The sequence below is a fragment of the Ovis canadensis genome, chromosome X (genome assembly GCF_042477335.2).
Source record: "Ovis canadensis isolate MfBH-ARS-UI-01 breed Bighorn chromosome X, ARS-UI_OviCan_v2, whole genome shotgun sequence".
Classification (NCBI taxonomy): domain Eukaryota; kingdom Metazoa; phylum Chordata; class Mammalia; order Artiodactyla; family Bovidae; genus Ovis; species Ovis canadensis.
The window spans coordinates 120,744,758-120,767,954 of NC_091727.1; the positions used below are offsets into that span (position 1 = coordinate 120,744,758).

The following is a 23,197-nucleotide window of genomic DNA, read 5'->3' on the forward strand; positions in this document are numbered from 1 at the left end:
CATGCCACTCTCAGTACACACCAGCCAGTCAAGAGATCAGAAGTGGTCAGTACACCAGTCAGTCAAGAGATCAGAAGTGGTCAGTAACAGACAACTTCAGATGCTGAAGACCACAGGGGACCAAGAGCATTGAGCATGTCTGATGTTACAGCACAGGCTGGGGACATCAGTGGGGTGGGCAGGCAAGCGTCAGTGCCCAGAGCGCTTGCAGAGGCCTGTTCCAGTGTCCCTGTGAAAGGTTGTTGCTCAGCCGTGAAAGACGTTGGGATTCTTGGCCTGGGGAGGAGAGGAATTCAATCCGGGGCCAGTGACAAGGCTTGTTTGCTCAGAGCCTTTGTGTAATCAAGTTTTATTAAAGTATAAAAGAGATAGAGTAAGATTCTGACATAGATATCAGAAGAGGGCAGAAAGAGTGCCCCCTGCTAGCCTTTAGCAGGAAGTTATATACCGAATAGCAGGCTGCTAATTAGACAAAGGAAATGTCTCAACACACAGAGAGTGGCACCAGGCCCCTCACCCAAAACATGTGTCTTGACATAACACTGGCACAAGGTGAGTCATCCTGGGCCATAAAACAATTGACATGAACCTTGAAGAAAGGCAGGTTTCCAAGCAAATACATAGTCTTATTAGCACAGATTAGGAGAAAAATTGTATGAGTAAAACATACTTGTTTGTTGAGGCATTCGCCCTTCTGAGCCTTAGGTGGAACAAACATGAAGAAAGACAGAGTCAAGTGTAAATACACAGTTCATTAACATAGCTTAAGAAAAACATTTCCATAAGAAAAACAGAGGTTAGCTCAAGGTTTGAGAAAAGTTAAGTTCAGGTGGAAACAGGTGTCATCATGGCAACACAGAATTTTAAAAGAAACCTTTTAATTTTCTATACAGAAAAAATCTGACACTTGTAGTTTGTTTCCTCCTGCTCCTTAAGAGAGAAAAATGTCTGACACTTGCAGCCTATTTCCTCCATTGGCAGGCCCCTAGCCTCCCTGCCTCTTACCCTCTCACTTGTTTCTTCCCAGACTAGCCCTGTTGCTTCTGGATCTACCTGGCCCGGCATGTGGAGTGACTGGATCCTTTACCTGCAGCGGATTGTGAACAACCACCAACTATACATCATGATCAGTGAACAAGATGAACTCTTACTTAGCTACATGATTGATTTGAAGGTCAGTGAGGGAGAATGAGGACAGGTGGGTAGAGGGGGCTGGGGAGGGAAGTGGGGGATCATCTTATGTGGTGTGAGCACTTGGAGTAGAGAAGCAGAAGCTGTTGATGCCTGCCCTGCAGGCAAACTACGGACTCCAGAAACTTGGCAGGTGCAGAAACTGAGGCATCCCTGGTCCCGCTGCATGCTGCTAAGTTGCTTTTCGGAATAAACCCTACTTTAGGAACACACTGATCGTTAAGGAGTACTACCTTAATATCACTGATACAACCTGTCTCCCAGGGTGGTGTGGGTGGGTGGGGAAGGGAGTGGACGCTCCTCCTGTGCGATCCTTCCCTGCCTCGCCTGTTTCCTCCAGGGTATATGCCCTGTCATTCCACTCCAGCCCACTGGTTCTGGGTTTATAAATGGGGAGCTCCAAGCTGCAGGCTGGAAACCAGCAGCTTTAAATTCCTCAGCTGGTTATTGGATCACAACAGCCCAGGATCACACAGGATTGCTGAGATGGGGTTGCTCTAAGCCTTCGCAGAATTGGCGATTTGTGTTGGAATTTTTCGCTGTTCACGAAGGGTTCAGGTCCTGGTGAGCCCCATGCTGACCTTGTTCGTGCCTCCAGCAGATAATCAGCAAAGTCCTGTGACTCGACCTCCTGCAGTACTTCCCAAGGAGGTAGATCCTGCCATGAGAGGTTACTGACAGAAACACAGGTTGTGAGGGAATCAAAGTTGGGCCTTAAAGGGACAGCCACATAGAGGCTGGGACACTCTCCTTTCCCAAATGGGGATGCTTAGGCTCATGCAGGTTGGATGTGGAGCTTGGATTCAGGTCATACTGGTAGCAAGTGACAGGCTGAGACTGGAGGCTTGGGGACTTCATGTGTCCAGGCCTCACTCAAAGAAGCTGTGATTACAAGATGAGAATCCTAGGTGATTCTGATAGAGGCAGGGTGAATCAAGCACCTTAGTCAGAATCATCTTTCCCCAGGTTGAGCCACCCCCAGGCCTCCTGCTGCTCACTGAGTTTGAGATTCCCCTGGGCCCTTAAGTCCAGACCTTCCTCTGGAAAGCACCACCAGTTGGAATGGGTTTCTCTCCACTGTTGCTTGGTACTTTTGTGCTGACTTTGGGGTCTTCTGTGAATTTCCACATCCACTGATTGGCCTCTCATCACCACCACAAAGTCAGAGACGACTTAAGGCTGGCTGGTGATAATACTGAACAGCTGGGGCAAGAAATGGACAGGGATCCCAAAAGGGCAGGACACGGCGCCTACTGACACCATCTCCCATATTGCTGGACACAGGCGTCCTCAGCTACTGGAACACCTGTGTTCCCTGTTTGTGTCTCTGTGCCTTCCTCGTGTGTGTTTACACAGGTATGCTTATGTCACCTGTGTTTGCGTGTCTTTCTGTGTGTGTGCATGTGCCTGGCTCACATCAGACACAGAGAGGAAGGTGACAGAACATGAGACTTGGAGCAACAAGAAGAGGAGGCACGAGGCATCCACAGGCTCGGGGAGCCTGGTCAGTGTATGTCTGTGGCACCCCTGTCCAAAACAGGAACCAGGAAAGGATGGCCAGTGACATCTCCGGACAGTGGTTCCACAAATCTACAATTACATCAAGAGACATACACAAGCTCACAGTTTCTGCTCTGTTGCCCCGTTTTTGACTACCAGCCTTTTTCCATGACTGATCTCCTTAACTGGAAACAGCACACCCCTCATACTTTGAAAAGCCCCAAGCGGTGATTGGTCTCTTAGAATCCATCTTCCAGACCCACCGCCCCACCTGGGGAAACTGCCTGCAGCGTCTCCTCACCCTATTCAATACAGAGGAATGGGGATGAGTCATGACAAAGGCTAGAAAATGGCTCCAGGCCAGTGCCCCAGGCGGCCAATTAGATGTGGAGAACTGGGCTTGGGAGAACTTCCCAGAGGAAGAGACTTGCTGGCACCTCAATGCAGAGGCGGGGAGAAACCAGTTGGAGAGAGATTCACAGGCCCTCTCTCCTACAAAGTGTAAAAGGCGGGGCTAAGAAGCCTGCTAACATGGCTAAGACCACTAAGGTGCTACATGATCCAGATGAAAGCCTGGCCGATTTCTACGAAAGGCTGTGTGAGACCTTCTGGGTTTTCACCCCTTTTGATCCTGAAACGAGTGAAAATCAACGGATGATAAATTCAGCCTTTGAGGGACAGGCCCAATCGGACATCTGAAAAAAAAAAAATTACAGATGTTAGAAGGCTTTGCCAGTGAAAATGCCATAGAACTGCTTTGCCAACAAAGTCTTTGTCAATCACAACCAAATAGCAAAAAGTGTATGAAGCAAAAAGTCGCACCCTTGGCAGCTGCCCTTTCAAAGCGTGCATCCCTGGGACCACACCACAAGGCAAGGGGCCAGATCTGAAAGAGATAATTCCCCTCAGCCACGATCAGTGTGCTTATTTCAAGGAAAAGGGGCACTGGAAAAGTGAGTGCCCCAGTCACCCTGAGAAGAAAACCAAAGCAGCAAGCCCGCTGAGCCAGTATTAACCCAAGCCACCCGGCACTAATCTGATCGGGCTAGCTCAAGCAGAATCCAACTAGAGGGGACTGGACTCTCTCCAACTGGGTCCCTGAGAGCCCATGGTCAGAATTCAAGTAGGGGGCCATCCAGTGGACTTTACGGTGGACACAGGTGCTGAGCATTCCGTGGTCACCCAGGAGAGAGTCCCCTTATCGGGAAACTACCATCATCAGGGCACAGGCGCCCAGACCCACAGGCACCCAGACCTGCAGGCCGTTTTGCAGTCTTCAACAATGCTGACTGAGGGGCCATGAGGTAGTGCGCAAATTCCTGTACCTGCCCGCCTGCTCTATTCCCTTGATGGGAAGAGACCTGCTTGCTAAAATGGGGGACCAGATTTTTCTGCTGATGGGTAACCTCTCCTAAAGCTAGCAAGCCCACATTCCTCCTTGATTATGACTCTTGCTGTAAGGTGAGAAGAAGAATGGCGCCTGTATTTCTCCCTTTCAGGAGAAGGGACCATTCCTCCAGAATAAGAGACTAAGTACCCACCAGTTTGGGCCAAGGAAAATGCCCCGGGTTTGGCAAAACCCCTTGGTCCCATCCTGATGGATCTGAAACCAGGAGCTCAGCCCATAAAACTACAGAAAAGAATCCAATTCCCCGGTAGGCCCGGCTGGGAATCCAGGCTCATTTAGACAGACTACTCCAACACGGACTTCTGATGAAATGCCAGTCACCCTGGAACATCCCACTACTACCTGTGAAGAAGCCAGGGACACATTACTACCATCCAGAACCTAAAGAGTTGTAAACGAGGCAACAATTACTCTGCTCCCTGCAGTGCCTAAACCATACACTCTACTAGGACCGATCCCTTCCACAGCTGAATGGTTTACTTGCTCGCACTTGAAAGGTGCCTTATTCTGCCTCCAGCTTGCACCTGTCAGCCAACCACTATTTGCCCCTGAATGGGAAAACCCACACATGGGAGATAAGGAACAGCTCTCTTGGATGAGGCCTCCTCAGGGTTTCAAGAACTCCCCTACTCTCTTCAGTGGAGCTTTGGCCACAGACTTCATGCAATTTCCTGGACAGGAGTAAGACTGTGTCCTGCTGAAATAGGTCATTGAGCACAACACAGGCTCAATGCCTAGAAGGAATAATGGCCCTCGTCTCCTTGTTAACGGAAGCTGGGTACCAGGTATCAGAGAAAAATGCACAAATCTGTAAAAGACAAGTCAAATATCTAGGTTTTAACATCATCTGGAGCCAGCAAATGCTGGGAACTGAAAGGAAACAAGCCGTTTGCGCCAACCCTCCCCCTACCACTCGCCAGAAGGTCCATGAGCTCCTGGGAACAGCAGCATTCTGCAGGATATGGATCCCTGGATGTTCAGACCTGGCCAGAACCCTATATGAGGCCCTGAAAGGAGAAGAAAAGGCTCCCTTTGAATGGGAGCCAAGAGGTGGCATTTCAAACAATTAAGGCCGAAGTCTCCAATGCCTCAGCCCTAGAACTTCCCAATGTAACCAGAGAGCTCAATCTCTGTGGTCATGAAAAGTACAAAATGGCCTTGGGAGTCTTGACCCAAAAATTCAGGCCTTGGCAAAGGCCAGTGGCCTACTTGTCTAAATAGATGGCCACCCTACCTCCAAGCAGCAGCAGCCACTACCTTGCTAGTGAGGGAGGCTGACAAATTAATGTTGGGGCAAAACCTCAATGTTAAGGTCATACACTCAGTTGTAACCCTGATAGATAGCAGAGGCCACCACTGGCTCACACATGCACGGATGACTCAGTATCAAGGTTACTATGAGAACATCCACGGTAAAACTGCAAGCTGTATGAACTCTAAAACCAAACCAAAGAAGTACGAACTTCTTTCTGCCAAAAAAAGCAGGGCCCTTGGAACACGACTGCTTGGAATTACTAGATGAAGTATTTTCTAATAGACCAGACCTGACTGACAAGCCACTCCACAACCCAGACCTGGTCCTATATACTGATGGTAGCAGCTACATGGAAAACAGAAAGAAGATGGCTGGGTATGCTGTAGTGTCTGACTCTGAAGTGGAAGGAGAGGCACTTCCTCAAGGATGGTCAGTGAAGAGAGTGGAATTATGGGCATTAATCAGGGCCCTGGAACTCAGCTGAGAGCAGCGAGTCAATACCAACACAGACTTGTGGTATGCTCTCGCTACTCTTCATGTCCACGGAGCCTTATACAAGCAAAGAGGACTACTCACAGCAGGAGCGAAAGGGATCAAAGCTCAAGTTGAAATCCTGAAACTTCTGGAAGTATTATGGGAACCAACGGAAGTAGCAGTTGTCCACAGAAAAGGTCACCAGAAGGGAGGTGACCCGGTGGCCAAAGGGAACCGTCATGCTGATGCAACCACCAAGGAGGCTGCCTGGGGGCAGCCACCAGACAAATAGTCCTGCTACCCCTGGAGATACCAGCTGCCCGCAGGTCCTCTCCCGAGGAGGAAAAATGGATAAAAATGGAAGAGGGAACCAAGGCCAAGACGGGATGGTGGCTCACACATGACCACAAGTCTATGTTCTGGAACAACTTGCCTACAAGCTGTTGCACCAGCAACATGAAGTGACCCATATGGGCAAGACTGCCTTAAGAGACTTTGCTAGGCCCATACTATTTCACTGCTCACCTCCCTGCACTCTGTTCTTCTGTCTCCCAGTGATGTGTAACCTGTTTACAAAATAATGCTTGCCAGGGGCCTAGTAGGTCGGCAGGGACACAGCATTGTGGACTATCCCCCTTTGAGGATATGGAGGCAGACTTCACTGAAATCACCTCAAATCAAGATTTAGATACCGTGTAGTTTTTATCTGCACCTTTTAAGGCTGGGTGGAAGCCTTTCCTACCCAAACTGAAAAAGCAAGACAAGTAACCAAGGCACTCCTGAAAGACATTGACCCCAGATATGGAATGCCTGTGACCATAGGGTCAGACAATGGACCGGCATTTGTAGCTGACACAGAACAACAGGTGGCAAAGGGTTTGAAAACCCAGTGGAAATTGCATACTGCCTACCATCCCCAGAGCTCAGGGAAAGTGGAACGCGTGAATAAAACCCTCAAACAAACCCTAGCAAAACTATGCAAGGAGACCAGCTTATCTTGGGTAGGCTTGTTGCCTGCAGCCCTCTTAAAAGTGAGGAGTTTGCCCTGGACAGGGATAGGGTTTTCACCATTTGAAATCCTGTATGGACGACTACCCTTGCTAGTCAACTTAAGGGGAGACACCAGAGAACTGGGGAACTTGGACTTATACAGGCAGCTACAAGGTTTAGGACACACAATCTGTCAAATACATACATGGATAATTGATAGAATACCCATTTCCTTAGGCATAACAGTGCATCCTCACCAACCAGGGGACCGAGTATGGGTAAAGGATTATAAAAAAGTGCCTTTAAAACCCTTGTGGAAAGGGCCCTATTCTTTAAACTTAACTACCCCACTGATCTCAAGGTGGCAGGAATAGATGCTTGGATCCATTACTCCAGAGTCAAACCTGCAAGGCCGATTGATAGCCAAGAGAAGTGGGAAACGACCCTTAGTCTGGAGGAACCCCTGTGCCTGACCTTGCAGTGAAAGAAACACCCACCCTCAAAGCCCCACTCTGGCCACACTGGAAGCTGGTCAATAAAAGCATGGCTGAATCTTGAGGAACCAATAGGACCAAAAAAAGGCAGATGTATTGGTTATTAATTGGTCTGGGACGCCCCCTATTCATCTTATTTGGAATAGGGCTTTACTCTCTACCCCAGAGTGGACTTGTATCCAAAAACTTTCTCTTTGCTTTGCCTACTTCTTCATAGTTCTTGTTTTTTGGAGTCTCCTCCTACTATGATCAACTTAAGTATGAAAACAGCATATTTTTGCCTTACAGTTCTGTTAAGTTGTAAAATCCCCTCCTCATCTGAGAGCCAGCATGTATGGAGTCTTTCTACTATGAGGGTAAACGGGCCCAAGGATTCACTGACTGTACATACAAACCAACCACATGATATAGTTCAGCTTTCCCATGCACTAGGGAAGGGAAGCATTACTGGGAGGGAGAAATTAGAGCCCACAGTGTGAATGGCCTAATGTGCTATGGCACCCCAAGACAAATGGCCTGATAGGCTCGACCGACTAATTTTGGGATATCAGATGGGGTGGGGGGGAGGGGCAAGACCAGGCTAGGAAAGAACCACCCCAAGAGGTGGTCAAACGGTTAAAGGCCCAAGTAACCAAGCCAGACCAATTGGCATCAAGTGCAAAGACAGGGTCCTCTGGACTGTACAACCAGCTTTGAGCCTCCTTCAAAGATAAGTTAGAAATGCCCACTATTAGTAATAATCCTTTTATCCATCTAGCCTAGGAGGTGGCCCTGGAATTAAATGTCACTAGCTGCTGGGTTTGTGGAGGTTCTCTGATGTTTAAAACATGGCCCTGGAAATGTACTGGATCGGATGCCTTTCTGCTATTGATGGAATCGAACAATTAGCAGGCAGGCAAGGGGTCCTATTCAGAGTTGAACCCTGTCCAAGGAAACAGTAGGCAAAGAATGCCTAAGCCAAGAAGGGATAAATTATACCTGGGTCAGAGAAACAAAATGCAGAAGAGCCCTGGTCTATAATGATACCTGTAAGAAACTTCCATGGTGGCCAGGGGCCCCAACCTGGTATTGGGCTCCCCAAAAAGGAGGGAATGGAAATCACACTTGCACTCCCTTCAACTCCACTTCTGGGATTCTAGAGCAAAACTGTATAGGAAATTAACCTGATACTAATCTGTTTCTTGCAATCCCAGGCATTAGCCCATATTGGAAGCATCTTTACTCCACAAACCCAGACTTATGGCAGCCCCGAGGGGGACTTTTTGGAATTGTGGCAGAAGGGCCTACTCAGGGCTTCCATCCAGATGTGGAGGAACCTGCACCATAGGAATAATTCAGTCTGGTTTCTTCCTCTTACCCGACACCAAGGGACACACTGGTGTTCCCAATTTGCGACAGCCTGAGACACAGAGAAAAATGATTCCTTGAGCTAGGGGGAAAACAAAACTGGGGCAAAGATGGGAGTTGGGGATACAGGACCCCCATTTTCATGCTCAACCGAACAATCTGACTGCAGGTGGTACTTGAGATTATAACTAACGAAATCGCAACTGTGTTGGAACTGTCACAGCAACAATCCCAGATGAGGATTGTTATCTATCAATATGGAACAATGGAGGAAGGAGGAGCTTGTGGGAAATGACTATACTACCAAATGCAATCTACAAATTCAATGTGATCCTATCAAATTAATGGTGTTTTTCACAGAACTAGAACAAAAAATATCACAGTTTGTATGGAAACACAAAAGACTCTGAATAGACAAAGTAATCTTGAGAAAGAAGAACGGAGCTGGAGGAATAAACTTAACTGATTTCAGATTATACTACAAAGTTACAGTCATTAAGATAGTACGTTACTGGTAGAAAAACAGAAGTATAGGCCAATGGAACAAGATAGAAAGCCCAGAGAGAAACCCACACATGTATGGGCACCTTATCTTTGACTAAGGAGGCAAGAATATACAATGGGAACAAGACAGCACTTTCAATAAGTGGTGCTGGAAGAACTGGACAACTAAGTGCAAAAGAATGAAGTTAGAACACTTCTCTTCATTTTTAAAAAGTATGAGATAGGGGAGTTAATGTCTTCATGATTCTGTATCTGTTGTTCTGTTTATCATTATATTATACTATGGTTGTGCTACTTTCCATAATAACGAGGGTGCTCCACTAATGTTGGTCAGAGGAAACACATGTTGAGATGTTCATTTGGACCAGGAACTGTTCTCTGTGATGTGTGCACATGACACCCCATGGTCTTTCATGCACTTAGATGACACTGTGTTCAATCCACACACAGATCCATACACAGTAAAGTTTCCTGCAGATAGACGTGTTGATCTGCCTTTTGATCCAGAGTACACTAGACACTGCAGAGGGTTCCATACAACATGTCTCTGTTCCTCTCTGGCCTGGGCACCAATTTGACTCAGCTCTTCCAGGGAGGTGACTTTTGGCAAAATTCAGTCACCTGTTAACTGCAACATGTTTCTGCTTCCTCAGCTGCTGAAAGGGATGATAGCATTAAAAATGCTTACCTCATGGTGTTGTGATGAGTACTCAAAGACTTTATTACACATGCACATATGGAGAGCTAACACGGTTCAGAAGGGTGAGCTTATCTTCTTGCCTCTCTTCACTTCCATTTCTGCTTGCACTCACACCCCCCCTGTCCCTGGCCCCACCCTTTTCCCCTCCCACCCCAACTCCGCTCTCTAGCACCTGTGCCCCATCCTCAGACTCTCCATCCAAAAACATGAATGACAATCTCAAGATTTACCTCAGAAAATACCCATACCATCACCCTTGGATTAAAAATCATGAATATTAGCGGAAGAAATAAGAAACAGACTAAAACTGGCAATGTGAAAACTACACAAGAAATAAAGCATTACTGATCAAAGTCTGACTATTAACATTTTCATGTCTTCATCAGATTCAGATTTGCAGAATTTGATCCATGAGAATTAGACTTGATAAAAAGAATGCCAAAAAAAACCACCAAAACTATGTGATGCGGGATCTCAGCCTTTTAATTTCCCTCTATAAGGTTTTAAAAACTTTATATACTCATGTTCTACAATGGTCCAGTGACCACTTATTTCCTGTTATTATACAGATCATATGAAGGGGTTATTGGACTTATAATTTCATAGAGAATATGCACTAAACTTTTCCATGTAAGCACATGATGAAACCTCAGTGTTGCATTTAGGCTTCACAATATGCCCATAAGACGAGGTGAATACTCATTATGCTAAAAAAAAAAAGTCAAATAAAAGCTACCATATAACACAAATTGATCTTACATCATGGAAAGGCACACTAAATATAAATCTGATTTCTTCAGAAATCTTTCAGATAGAGGCTTGGCAAGACTGGAATCAGGATGTTTTGTAGGATCAATGGTCTGAGAGCCTCCTCAGAACAGCCAGCAGCATGTCAGCGAGTCTCCTAGACTGGAGGTCGTGGGTTTGTGCATCAGAGAAGGCAGCAAACCCCTGTCACCTACACAAGCTCCCAGTGGAGACAGAGCCTGGCAGGAGGCAGAATAAGACCATTCCTCTGCTCTGGTAGTGGCTAGACAAGTTGTCCATGTCAATCAGAACTGAGGAATTCTAAAAAAAAAAAAAATGCAAATTTCATGATCTGCACTCAGTGAATCTCACTTAGTGCAGCTACAAGAGTGCCCTAGAATCTGTCACTTTTCATTATACTTGGGAACCTCTCAGGGACTTTATTAAACCTCTTTAGGAGCAAGACTGTCAGCAAAATAAGGGAAATAACAATCAGAACAGCTATGAGAAAAAAAAAATAGAGATGATCAACAAAACCCAAAGCTGGCTCTTTCAAAACATCAATACAAATTCATAAACTTCTACTCATATACAACAAAGAAAGCAAGATAACTAAAGACAACACTTACCAATAGTGGGAGTAAAATAGATTTCAGATCCCACAGAAATTAAAAGGATTCTGTGAATGATTCTACATAACGACATCTGGCAAGTTCAGTGAAAAGAACTAAGTTCAGCCAAAAAGAAATAGATAATCTATTGAAAAACCGAGCTTCTAGTTGAAAAATTTACAGAAATCTCCAGGCCCAGGTGGTATCCCTGGTACAAAAGAGAAAGGGAGGGAAAAAATGGGTAGGGAAAGAGAAAAGGTGACTATATTCTAGTACAATCAGTTACTCAAGGTAAAATGGGCCAAATCCAAGCAATATGCTGAAGCCATTGGTTTTTATTTTCTCATTGTCCTCCAGCTTCCCCTTCCTGCCTCCCTCCTTTGCCACAGTTGCTTTCTTGTAACTTAAGTCCTGCCCTCCATCAAGAGTAGAAATATTATGAGGCACAGTTCCCACATTATAACTCATATCCACTGGTTGACTGACACTCAGCATGGATGCTATCATCCCTGAAGCTGGTATACTCAAGCTCTCTGTCTCTCATCACAGACCAGAAGGTTTCACTCCTAATTTCAGGTGTAGGTAGGAGAGAAGGTGCAGGGCACATGTTGAAGCCTTGAGTCCTTCATCTGTGAAATGCGGCTGACCACAAATTGTGGGAAAAACAGAGACAGCAGCACAAGACCCTTTCAATGAGTGCTAACCCATTGAAACATGCCAAACCCAGAGCATCACAGGACTCCTTGACATTCAGAAGCATGTCAAGTAGATTTCCCTGCCAGGACTCTTGCATTTATTGTTCCTTCTGCCTGGAATGCTCTTCCCCTAGGTAAGACCACGGCCTGCTCACTCACTTCCTCCACATCTCTGCTTAATTGCCATCTTTCAGAATTTCCCTCATTATCTTGAATAAAATAATATCATACCTGCACACACCCTTTCCCCTGATCTAGCATTATCTTTCTTCATAGTGCCTGCCACCCTTGATTTACTTACTGACTACCAGGTCTACGAAATGAGAGACTTGGTCCGTTTTGTCCTGTCACAAACGCCTCGAATTAGGGCTCTGGTATATGGCAGGTGCTCAGAAAACATTTGTTCAAGGACAGTCGGGAGCCAGGCCCCTTTACACACATTGCTAACATACACAGGTGCCCTCCAAGACGGACACTGGCCCCACTGTATTAATTATCATACATACTGAGATTCCAGGAGACGAGTGACACGCTCAACAACACACAGTCGGCATGTCAGCTTCCAGGCTTCAGAATCATATCTGCCTGCTTCCCAATCCTCAGTTCCTGGACAGAGACCTCACAGCCAAGAACGCAAGAGGCTTTATTTCTAACACAACGACTCCAAACAGTTCAGGTAGATACCTAGAGACAACAAAAACGGGTCACTGACTATCAGACAGAGAACTCACAACTCGAGTCTCAGACCCTCAAACACGACAGAGACCAAACACACTGCGACAAAGAGCCTTCAACAGACCAAGGTCTTCAAGACAGAAACAAATGAGAATTGCACAGATACTTCACATCACGGAGACTGACTTCTGAACCACTCCAGACACTTACTAACCTAATACAGAAATCCCTAAGCATAAAGACAGAACTTTGAGTAACTCAAGAACATCATACAACCTGAAGATAAAGTCCCCAGACAAATGGAAATCCTGCACCCTGTGCACAGACCCCAAGCAGCTGATAGCTTACACCTTAAGACGAACCCCTCCTCAAAGCAGCTCAGAGACATCACAACTTGGGACCCAGAATCAAAAGCTGAGCGATCTCACATTCTGGGGAGCAGACGCCTACAGAGAGATCTCACAGCCAGGGACTGAAAGGCCCGAAAGCTCCAAAAATGCACATCCCGGCATACAGGCACACACATCCTAGAGGCTTTAGACTATGGCTCGCAAAATCCACTCAGATCAAATATCCCATCACCCACGATCCTGGCCAATGGCTCAGAGAGATCAAATGTACCCCAAACAGCATCTGTGATGTCATACGTAGCCATACACAACGCCAAGCTCCCTAACACAGGTTACTCTCCAGGGAGAGAAACGAAACAAGCGCAGAGACCTTTCCCTGGTCATGAATTGCACGCATCGAAGTGCGACTTACCGCGCGCTGCCATATGATCCAGACTGAATAAGAGCTAAATAACACTGAAACACCGTCACTCTGCACTGCCGCTGACTGTGCCGAACCTAGCCACTCACCAAGGCAGCGATTCAACCCCTTCGGGAAAAGCGGTAAAACTCGGAGAAAAACTGCACACTCTGAAAAGCCGCGCAAGCGAACGCAGGCGCAGTGGTATACACACGCCTCTCGCCCAGAGTTCCAGCTCCGCGACCTCAGTGCCGGTCTAAGACAGGCAGCCAATGGGAACTGAGCAGGAGACGAAGGAGGGCGGGAGTAGCCGGACTTCCGCATGTACTCGCGCCCCGGAAGAGCTAATTCAGGCAATCTCCCAGTCGCCGTACCCTCGAAGCGGCAGCCAATCTGTCGCTCTGTACCCATCCCCACGTTCGTTGAGACCATGTAGAAACGAAGGGGTGGAGTTGGAAAAGAGACAAAGTTGCAGCTTAATATCGGTGTCACTCTAATTCAAATGCGATGGGAAGACGAAGTGGAGCGAATGCCGTTGGACCCACTGGCGCTATGAGTGCCTCCGCTGGGAACTGTGGTCGATGCCCGACGCAGTGTCAGGGCACCCTCTGTTTTTTCACACTCACTCTCGTAATGGTACCTTCCAGAGTGGGTGGTCCCACCGCTACACTTCAGTGGTACATCCCAGGACAGAACTGTTTCATCTAGAGCGCCCCTTGGTGGTGAGATTGGGAAACAACAGAAGTACATATCCCTACCGTCCCAGGATGATATGCAAAGGGTGGAAAGACAAAGTCAGGATGAAAACCTCACAGATTGCCACACTCTTGGACTCAGAAAAAAGTCTTCATAAACTGAAGATTACTCCTCTGTGGTGGCCACTATTGTAACAGGAAGCATTCAAATAATTTTCTCTGTTCTGGGCGGTGGTATTGGTGCTTGTTTGTGCTTTCCTGTTTAATACAGAATAGGTCTCATGGAGAAAACCAGCCACAGTCCCCCAACTGGCAGGAGAGATAAAGCTTCTGAGAAAGGGATCTGAAGGCCTGGCCTGGGGACGGCCTCTGTCGCTGACTGTGGGTGATATGTGAAAGGACAACAGGACTTTCCATTCTGTTAGAAAAGGGGTCATCTCCTTTTCTAAGGAGACCCAAGAACACCATGTATGTGACATAAAGACCACAGCGTTGTCATCATCTTGTCGTCCCTGAATACCCTCCCTAGCAGAAGCCTTGTCCTGTCTCGCTGTGCCTCTCTTGACAAGTTTAAATTTATTCATTCTGTCATTCATTCATTGTCTCCACAGTATGTTTGAAGCACAACTATGAGTGTTAGGAAGGAGAAAATCAACCTTGCCTTTGTGGAATGTACATTCTGTGGCGATCATACAGCCCCAAACTCTAAGTAATTTTTCAGGTGTTTGTAACTGCTATAATTAAAATTAAATCAGGATAGTGAAATAGAGAGAGGGGATCATGTCTAGAAAGGGAGGTCAGGGAAGTTCTTTCTAAGATTGTGACATTTGAGCAAAAGCCTAGAGGAGATGCCTATGTGGGAGAAAAGTACCCCAGACAGAGATAATGGCCAGCTGAAAAATTGGAGAGTAGAACTCAGTGTCATGTGTGTGAAAACAGTGAGGAGGCTGATGTGACTGTCACAGCATGATGGAGGGAGAGCCAGGAGATCGGATGAGACAGGTAATATGGGGCAGGTCCCATAGGGCCTACTGGCCATTTGGAGGACTTTGACTTGAGCCCCAGGAGGATTCTTACAAGAGAAGTCCCCATGCTTCCTTCAGAGGCCCAGATTACACAATGATTGTTGAGGAAGGCCTGGTTCACCCCAGGAAAACCACAGGCTCTGAAGCTGAATGTGCCTTTCCTCGAATCCCCCACTCTCAAGGGGAATTGCCCCTACTGCTCCCAGTGAACATCCATATCAATTGATGTTACCCTCAGGAGAGAAGAAGGACCCTCATGGTGTGAGTGAGGTCACATTCAGTCTTGCAAAGGCAAAGAGGGACAATGTAACAGACACAGAGTTGTCAGGGAGAAAGACAAAGCTAGAGCATTAGACAGGAGCAGAGACTATTTCTGGAAGCAAAGAGTCCCCACTTAGTTGCACACCCACCTATGGGCCCCCAGCCCTGCTACTGGATGATGTACCTGTTTCTACAAGAGAAAAGGAGCCCCTCCCCGGGGACTGCCTCTAGGGAATGACTCAGTTGCCCATGGCCTGGGCCTCAGTCATGCCCCCTTGACACACATCAGGGGCCTCTGCCCATCAACACAAGGACATGTTCCAGTCATGGGGAGGCTTATGCTGTACACAGGGTGCCTCACAAGCTGTTCTGTCCAGACTGCCCTCCTGCTGACCTTAGTGCCAATTAATGCTTTAATGGGGAAAAAGGCAGGGATCTCTGCATTTGTGGTGGAGCCTCATAAAAATTGGTGAATGTGAGGTTTCTCCCCACCTGCTTGGAGGCTCACCTCTGTGACTTTCAGCCACCGCCTCCCAGGGAATGAGAAGGTTACGTTCCATATATCTGGTAATGAGCTGTGTGTGTGTGATGGGGAGACACAGAGACATATCCTGACAGTGCATCAGTCACAGGGTCCTTGTGGCCCTGTGCAAACGCCCCCTTTCCCCACTACCTGGCCAGGGTTGTGCTGAGTCTTTCCTGCCTCCTACAAGGAACCCAAGCTTACATCCAGTTTCTTCCCTCCTCATGTGCTGAGACCTTCCATCTACACTGGGCTTTGGGTTGGGCTCCCATCTGCAAATGGCGCCTTCCTTGTTGTGGGTTGGGCAGATTGAATGAGTGTGTAAACACAGTTTTAGTGACAGGGCTGCTATCAAGGGTGGCAATCATGTCAGCAAGGTTTGTTTTTATCAGGATTATTTCCATGGGCTCCTGTGAACTGCACATCACTTACTTTCCCTGAAGATTGGGCCCTAGGCTTTTATCTCTGTAGGTAGGCATGGTAGAAATCATAGCAAATGTGAAATCACAGGTCTAAGACCCGTGAGAGTGGGGTCCATCCAGCCTTCCTCTCAAGAACACTCTCATTTGCAGATACATGAACAGCTTAGAGGCCCAACGCACTGGGCAAAGACCACCTTCCCCCAAATAATGCCTGGGACAGAGATCCACAAATAGTTCAGAGCCTGCTCATCCTGGACAGCAACCCCAAACAGCTCAAATACGTCACACCTGAGTACACAGACCCGAAACAGCTCAGAAATTCCCACTGTGGCCTCAGATGAATTAGGATCCCTAAGACAAACAGCACTGCTCACAGCCAGTTCTATGGAGTGAAGTTGTAACCTCTGTGGTTGCTGAATGACACTGCATTCTGAAGGAATTCACAGTGAAAAAAGGATGAGGCTCACTATGCTTTGGACAAGCTGGCCTTTGTTTAGTTACTTGGATGCCTCAAAAAAAGGTTCAGTGGCCCCAGATTCTTGCATCTTCCCAAACACAGAAAAGCATGAAAAGCATTAACTTGTGATATCTGATCTCTGTGTTTCACAGTAACCTTTTACCAATATGCATGCTTCACTGCATGTATTTTGTAGTCAAACTCATATTGACTTCTCTGCTACCTTCTCAGAGCAGTTTCCTCAGAGTAGCTGTGTCCTGGGCTCTAGTCCCCAGAAGACCCTGATCCAACCATTCACAACACTTCCACTGTATGTTTTTCATTAAGTAGCCACTACTCAAACTAACAGCTTGCCCTTAGCTCGGAGGCCTCACACCCCTCCCCACAGGGCCTACAGGCTGCACTCTGGGACACACAGCCCCAAATCTTTCCCTCTGGGCTTCTGTGTGGGCAGTGGCAGTGAGGCTCTGTTAAGTCAACCCCAAGGGAGAGAGGCCGCCAGTCTTGCAATCCCTGCAGTCTGCATTCACCAGCATGTCATTCTGAGGAAGGCAGGTTCCTTCCAGGGGTGTGATGTGCCTGAGAGCTGAGGGGTTCTGAAACTGATTTCCCATGTCTGGGTCCTGACTTAGGCCCTAACCCTTAGCCCATCCCCGCTCACTTCTGGTCATGGTAACCTTGTATCCTGCCCCACAGGAGGTTCAGAGTGAATCCCAGATTTACAGAAGAAGCCCCAGGGATCTGGTCGTCTATGTCAGTACCGACTGTGGGCTGCTGAATTCTGGAGATAGGAGAGGTTTTCCCCTCACTGTGCCTATGACAACTCCCTTACATCCCTCTAATCATCTGTCATTTTCCAGAGCCCCTCTCCTGGTGACAGCTGCCACAACTCCTCTCTCTCCCCAGATTCCCAGCCCTCTCCTCATCTTCCAAGAGGCCTCCCCTCCCACCTCAGGGGCCTCTTTAGCTCCTCGCCCAGCCCTACTCCCAGGGACACATTTACACCCTCTCTCCAATTGTGACCTCTCACCCAGCACCAGCACTGCCTCAGAGGATCCCCTGAGGACCCTGTCTACTCCCTGCATTCTTCAGGACACCTCTCTCTTGCCCCACACAGGTGTCTGTCATAAAGTCCTGGTGAGGGAGGAACTGAAAATCTCCAGGATCCAGAGAAAATCCAGACCCAGACCAGGAGTCCAGGGTACTTCCCTCAGAGCTGGTGGGAAAGGGTGAGGGTCTCTGAGAGAAAGAGCTTGATTCAAGGTCCCACAAGTGTGACAGAGTTTTCTTCAAGGGGCCTAGTGAGAAAGAAGTGAGACGTACCTTAGAAGTGCTTCAGACACTGCAATTCAGAAGGATGATTACCTGAAACTGAGATCCCTGCCCACGGACGCCAGCTGACTCCTAGAGTGACCTCACTAAAGCAGCCACTGATCAGAGAAGCGTCTCCAGCCTGTTGACTGGGCAGCAAACACTCCTGGAGATTGGGTTGCACTGGTCCTTCAGTTCTCAGGCCCCAGGTCCCCACTGCAAGCTCTTGCTCATCAGCCTCAGTGCCTGACTGTGTGAGCCCTGGTCTCATCTGGGGTCTCTGTCCCTGTACCCCGCAAGAGCCTGAACCTGCGTTTTCTATGTGGGCTACAAAGAGTGGTCTAGGATTCCGTGCCTCCCAGGCTCCACATCCAATCACTGCTGCCAGTGTATTCAAATCTGCAGGGGATGGGTGTGGGCAAAATGGGTCTGGAGTGGCCTCCTGGACATGAGAAAGGGGATTCCCCTCTGTCTTCCCTGAGAATGATGTGAGGAGGTAGTAAGCAAGGTTGAATTCTCCTGCTCCACAGATGGACAGCATTGTGGCAGCATCTATCAAAATGAAAACTCCTGACAAATCCCTTGCCGTGTCCCTGAGGGAAGGACATTTTTGGTCCAGTTTTGTCAGTCACCCCAGTGCCGGGCACAGAATAGGTGATAATTGGGTGATTTGTGACTGTCTGAGTCTTGATCCAGCGTAGACCTGTGTGTAGAAGGAAGGTGGTAGCAAATAATTGTGCAAAACCTCTTTATGTCCATTAATTGTCAACGGTTTTTGGACGGTAAATGAACGGTGAGGGGTTCATGGTATAGCATGCAGCACACACCGGCCATGGAAAGCAATGAGGGGACCAGTGTGTGCTGATCAGATGGAACTCCTTCAGGACATGCTGTTAATAGTCATGGAGAGGGGAAGCAAATGAGAGATGCTCATAGTGGGGCCTGCTCTGTGTGTGTGTGTGTGTGTGTGTGTGTGTGTGTGTGTGTGTGTGTGCTGTGTTTAGTCGCACCCGCCTCTTTGCAACCCCATGGACTGTAACCCTCCAGGCTCCTCTGTCCATGGGGATTCTTCAGGCAAGAATGCTGGAGTGGGTTGACATGCCCTCCTCCAGGGGATCTTCCCAACCCTGGAATCAAACTCAGGTCTCCTGCATTGCAGGTGAATTCTTTACCATCTGAGCTACCAGGGAAACTCAAGAATACCGGAGTGGGTAACCTATCACTTCTCCAGGTTCTTCCCAAGCCAGGAATCGAACTGGGGTCTCCTACATTGCAGGCAGATTCTTTACCAGCTGAGCTACCAAGGAAGCCGTGTGTGTGTGTGTGTGTGTGTGTGTGTCTGTGTGTCTGTGTATGTGTCTGTGTGTGTCTGTGTGGTTTAAATACAGAGAAACGTGTTTGAAAGGAACAAGGAGGCTCCAATAACTAACCCCAGTGGTAGGCCCTGGAAGCAGAGAACATGGAGTGAGATGACCTGTGTAGTCCATGTGCTGTGTAGTCCATACTAATGGAATCTTTCACCAGCCCCGTTACTCAGATAATATTTGAGTAACTATTAATATAGAAAGCAAGGTCATATGATGAAAACAATGCCTGTACCACAGAGCATTTGTATGTAAGGGCCTCTGAAAGATGTCCAGGAACAGGGTGCTCAAACTTACACGGCCCAGGGCCAAGCAGTTAGTGTGCATAAGGGAACCCAGCTCATGTGAGGGTAGGGAAGGGCAGCACATGGCCATGGTAAATGTTTCCTGCTGATCTGCTTCTGGTGTAGGTACAATAGAGAAGATGGGGTTGGTTCAGACTCTAGACCCTCATAACAACCTCCTCCGCATCAAAAATAGAGATAATTTTCATGATGCATCAAAGTTGTTACATCTTTGCACTGATGTAAACTCCAAACTCCAGTACTTTGGCCACCTCATGCAAAGAGTTGACTCATTGGAAAAGACTCTGATGCTGGGAGGGATTGGGGGCAGGAGGAAAAGGGGACGCCAGAGGATGAGATGGCTGGATGGCATCACTGACTTGATGAACATGAGTTTGAGTGAACTCCGGGAGATGGCCTCCAAGGAGGCCTGGTGTGCTGTGATTCATGGGGGTCGCAAAGAGTTGGGCACGACTGAGTGACTGAACTGAACTGAACTGAACTGAAATTCCTTGGGAGTTTCGCTCAATGTTTTCATCACAGAACACACAAACACATGCATACACGCCATAGGAAAAAATAAGTGATCCTCTTAACCCAGAATTCAATAACTAAGATGGACTTGAGGGGACTTCCCCGGTCGTCCTATGGTTAAGAATTCACCTTGCAGTGCAGGGCATGTGGGTTCACTGCAGCCACTGAGCCTGTGGCACAACTAGAGAGTCCGTGCAATCCCAGTTGAGTTTCAGATCTTTGCTTGTGGTGCACGGACTCTCTATTTATTTATGTTACAGGTTTACTACTGTGCTAATAAATTATGTATATTACAAAATATATACACAAATGCAAATTGTAAAGAGATCAATTAAAGATAAATTGTTTTTTAAAAAATAAGAAAATTATCCTCCAATTAAAATAAAATAAATTAATTAAAAAACAACAAGACTGACTTAGGAATTGGTTCTGCCTATGAGGAATTAACAGGCTTGGATTTATCCTCCCAATTTAAGTAACTAAAATTTTGTGACAGTTTTCATATATAGTACAACATGCAGGATGCTGATGCCTGAGAGAAGGGAAAAAATGAGATGAAAACTCCAATTTTCCCTAGCTTACTACCTGAAGAAGCTTTCCAAGTATTAGTGCAAGAAGAAGGAACTCAGCCAGAGATCAGCACTCTCCCAGATCTGAGGAAACAGAGCACAGCATTCAGGGAGGCCAAAACAGCCAGAATTCCTGGAACACAGGACAAGAGAAAGGGGAGCTGCACCGAGGGGTAGGACTGCAGAGAGAACAGGAGCGAGTGCTATGCTATCGATATTTGCCCAGGGTTCCCTGGGAGGCCCCTGCTCCATTCTGATCAGCTCATATGTGTGCAGAATGTACCTAAGGCCAAGGAAAGAACCACCGAAAAGGAGTGGGTGGAACAATCCCAGAGCTCACAGAGGGATGGAGATAGTTCTTCTTCTTACCTGCCAGAGGAAAGAAAACACTCATAATATGCAGGTATCTTGTACATTATTCAGCAAGATATTACCTCAGTGGTGAGGCAATTTAGCCCTAGATGAAGGAAAGATAGAGGCCATAAACTAGGAGCCACTGATGTGTTTTGTGTGGCCTTCACTGTTCCTAAAAATGACTGTGCTCAGTTGCTAAGTCATGTGTGACTCCTTGAGACCTCATGGACTGTAGCCCTTCAGGCTCATCTGTCCCTGGGATTTCCCAGGCAAGGATACTGGAGTGGGTTGCCATTTTCTTCTGCAGGCATAGAATATGTTTTAGGGCAGTGAAACTATTCTGTATGATGTTATGGTAAATAGATGACATTGCATATTTGTCAAAACCCTTAGAATCTTACATCATATAAAGTGAATCAATGTATGCATATTAAAAAAACATTTTGACATCAAGAATGGAATACAAAAGACTGTTCTATACATCTGTGTCTCTTTTGCTGTGGACTCTGGGAGAGGGAGAGGGTGGGATGATTTGGGAGAATGGCATTGAAACATGTATAATATCATATATGAAAGGAATCACCAGTCCAGGTTCGATGCATGATACTGGATGCTTGGGGCTGGTGCACTGGGACGACCCAGGGGGATGGTGTGGGGAGGGAGGGGGGAGGGGGGTTCAGGATGAAGAACACGTGTATACCTGTGGCAGATTCATGTCGATGTATGGCAAAATCAATACAATATTGTGAAGTAATTAACCTCCAATTAAAATAAATAAATTTATATATATTTTTAAAAAAAGAACAGAATACAGAATTTGACTAAACAATCTAATCATATTGCAAATATTTAAAACTACCTCACTCAGATCCCCTGACTTAAGCAACTTTGGAAGTGAATGGAGTTTGCAAGACTGAAAGCAAAAGATAAAAACACTGTAATCTAGTTGATAGTGTTCTTTCTCATAGGGGTACAGGTTAAGAATCTTGATACGGTTACACATGCATACATGAATTAAGCAGGTAAATAGATGGCACATGTGTATACATACATATATTTCTTTGTTCTGTGAGCTGAAAGTGTCTAAGAGAAGTGGTACTCCCCAAATCTGAAAGAAAATGATGCATAAAAAAGCACAGAACTTGGTTCCCAATACTCTTTTCCAATAAAAGGAACCAGGCTTCTGGGAGATATTACTGGTTGTAGGGCTCAGATAAGAAATATAAAAGAGGAGTCTGGGGGGGGGGTCTTGTTGTATCAAAAAGGAAGTGAACAAAAAAGATCCCCTTAGTAATGGGGTTATGTCAAAGAAGAAAGGAATGAACATCCAATGACCACAATTAGAACAGGATGAGCCACGTAATAAATTAAGTAAATCATCCTTTGGGATTATACCCCAAAGTATAAAGCAACTATTCATAAAGCAATTCAGTGAGATCTATCAAGACAGGCATCCATGACAGGGGAGCATGGTGCCGTAGTGGGCCAGTTGAGAGGGTAGGGGTGAAGAGGATATTCATGCAGACAGAGTATCCTAGTACAGGGAGTCAGAACTCAAATAAGGTGAAACGATAAGATCCACAAGAACAGGAAAGGTAGGTGTGTAGTATGATATGTGAGAACTTGAGCAGGGAAAAAAGGATATCCATCCCAGGACATATCATGGGCAGTCAGTGCCAAAATGGGAATAAGAGGCCTTCACACAGCAGAGGAGCCTGCCACAAGAGTCAGTTTAGTCCAGAGGATATTAAATAGGAGGCTGGTCAGTCATGCAGAGTAAAAACCTAAGCCCAGAGAAGTGGAAATTCACATGGAGGAGGCAGATTTGTGTAGAAAGTCATAGGCCAAGCAAGGGGAAGAGGGCATCCAAGCATGGAAGTGGGCAGCCCTGTGTGGGCAGTTAGAGGCTGAGTGGAACAAAGAGGGTATCTGAACGTGGGGGTACCCCCTTGCAGAGTATCAAAGCCCAAGCAGGGTAAGGGGAGTATGTTTATAAAACGGTTGCCTGGAGTGGGTATCAGAGTCTGAATATGTTGAGAAAGGCATTCACATGCATT

At 46.9% G+C, this 23,197-nt stretch overlaps 1 long non-coding RNA gene across 1 annotated transcript; it reads right to left on the reverse strand.

Annotated features, from left to right (window-relative positions):
- Window positions 1-333: 333 nt before the first annotated feature.
- LOC138930522 (uncharacterized) lies at window positions 334-13,608 on the reverse strand. Its single transcript, XR_011446215.1, has 2 exons — window positions 13,452-13,608; window positions 334-3,386 (listed from the first exon to the last, which is right to left on the reverse strand). It is a non-coding gene; the product is annotated as an uncharacterized lncRNA (long non-coding RNA).
- Window positions 13,609-23,197: the final 9,589 nt, after the last annotated feature.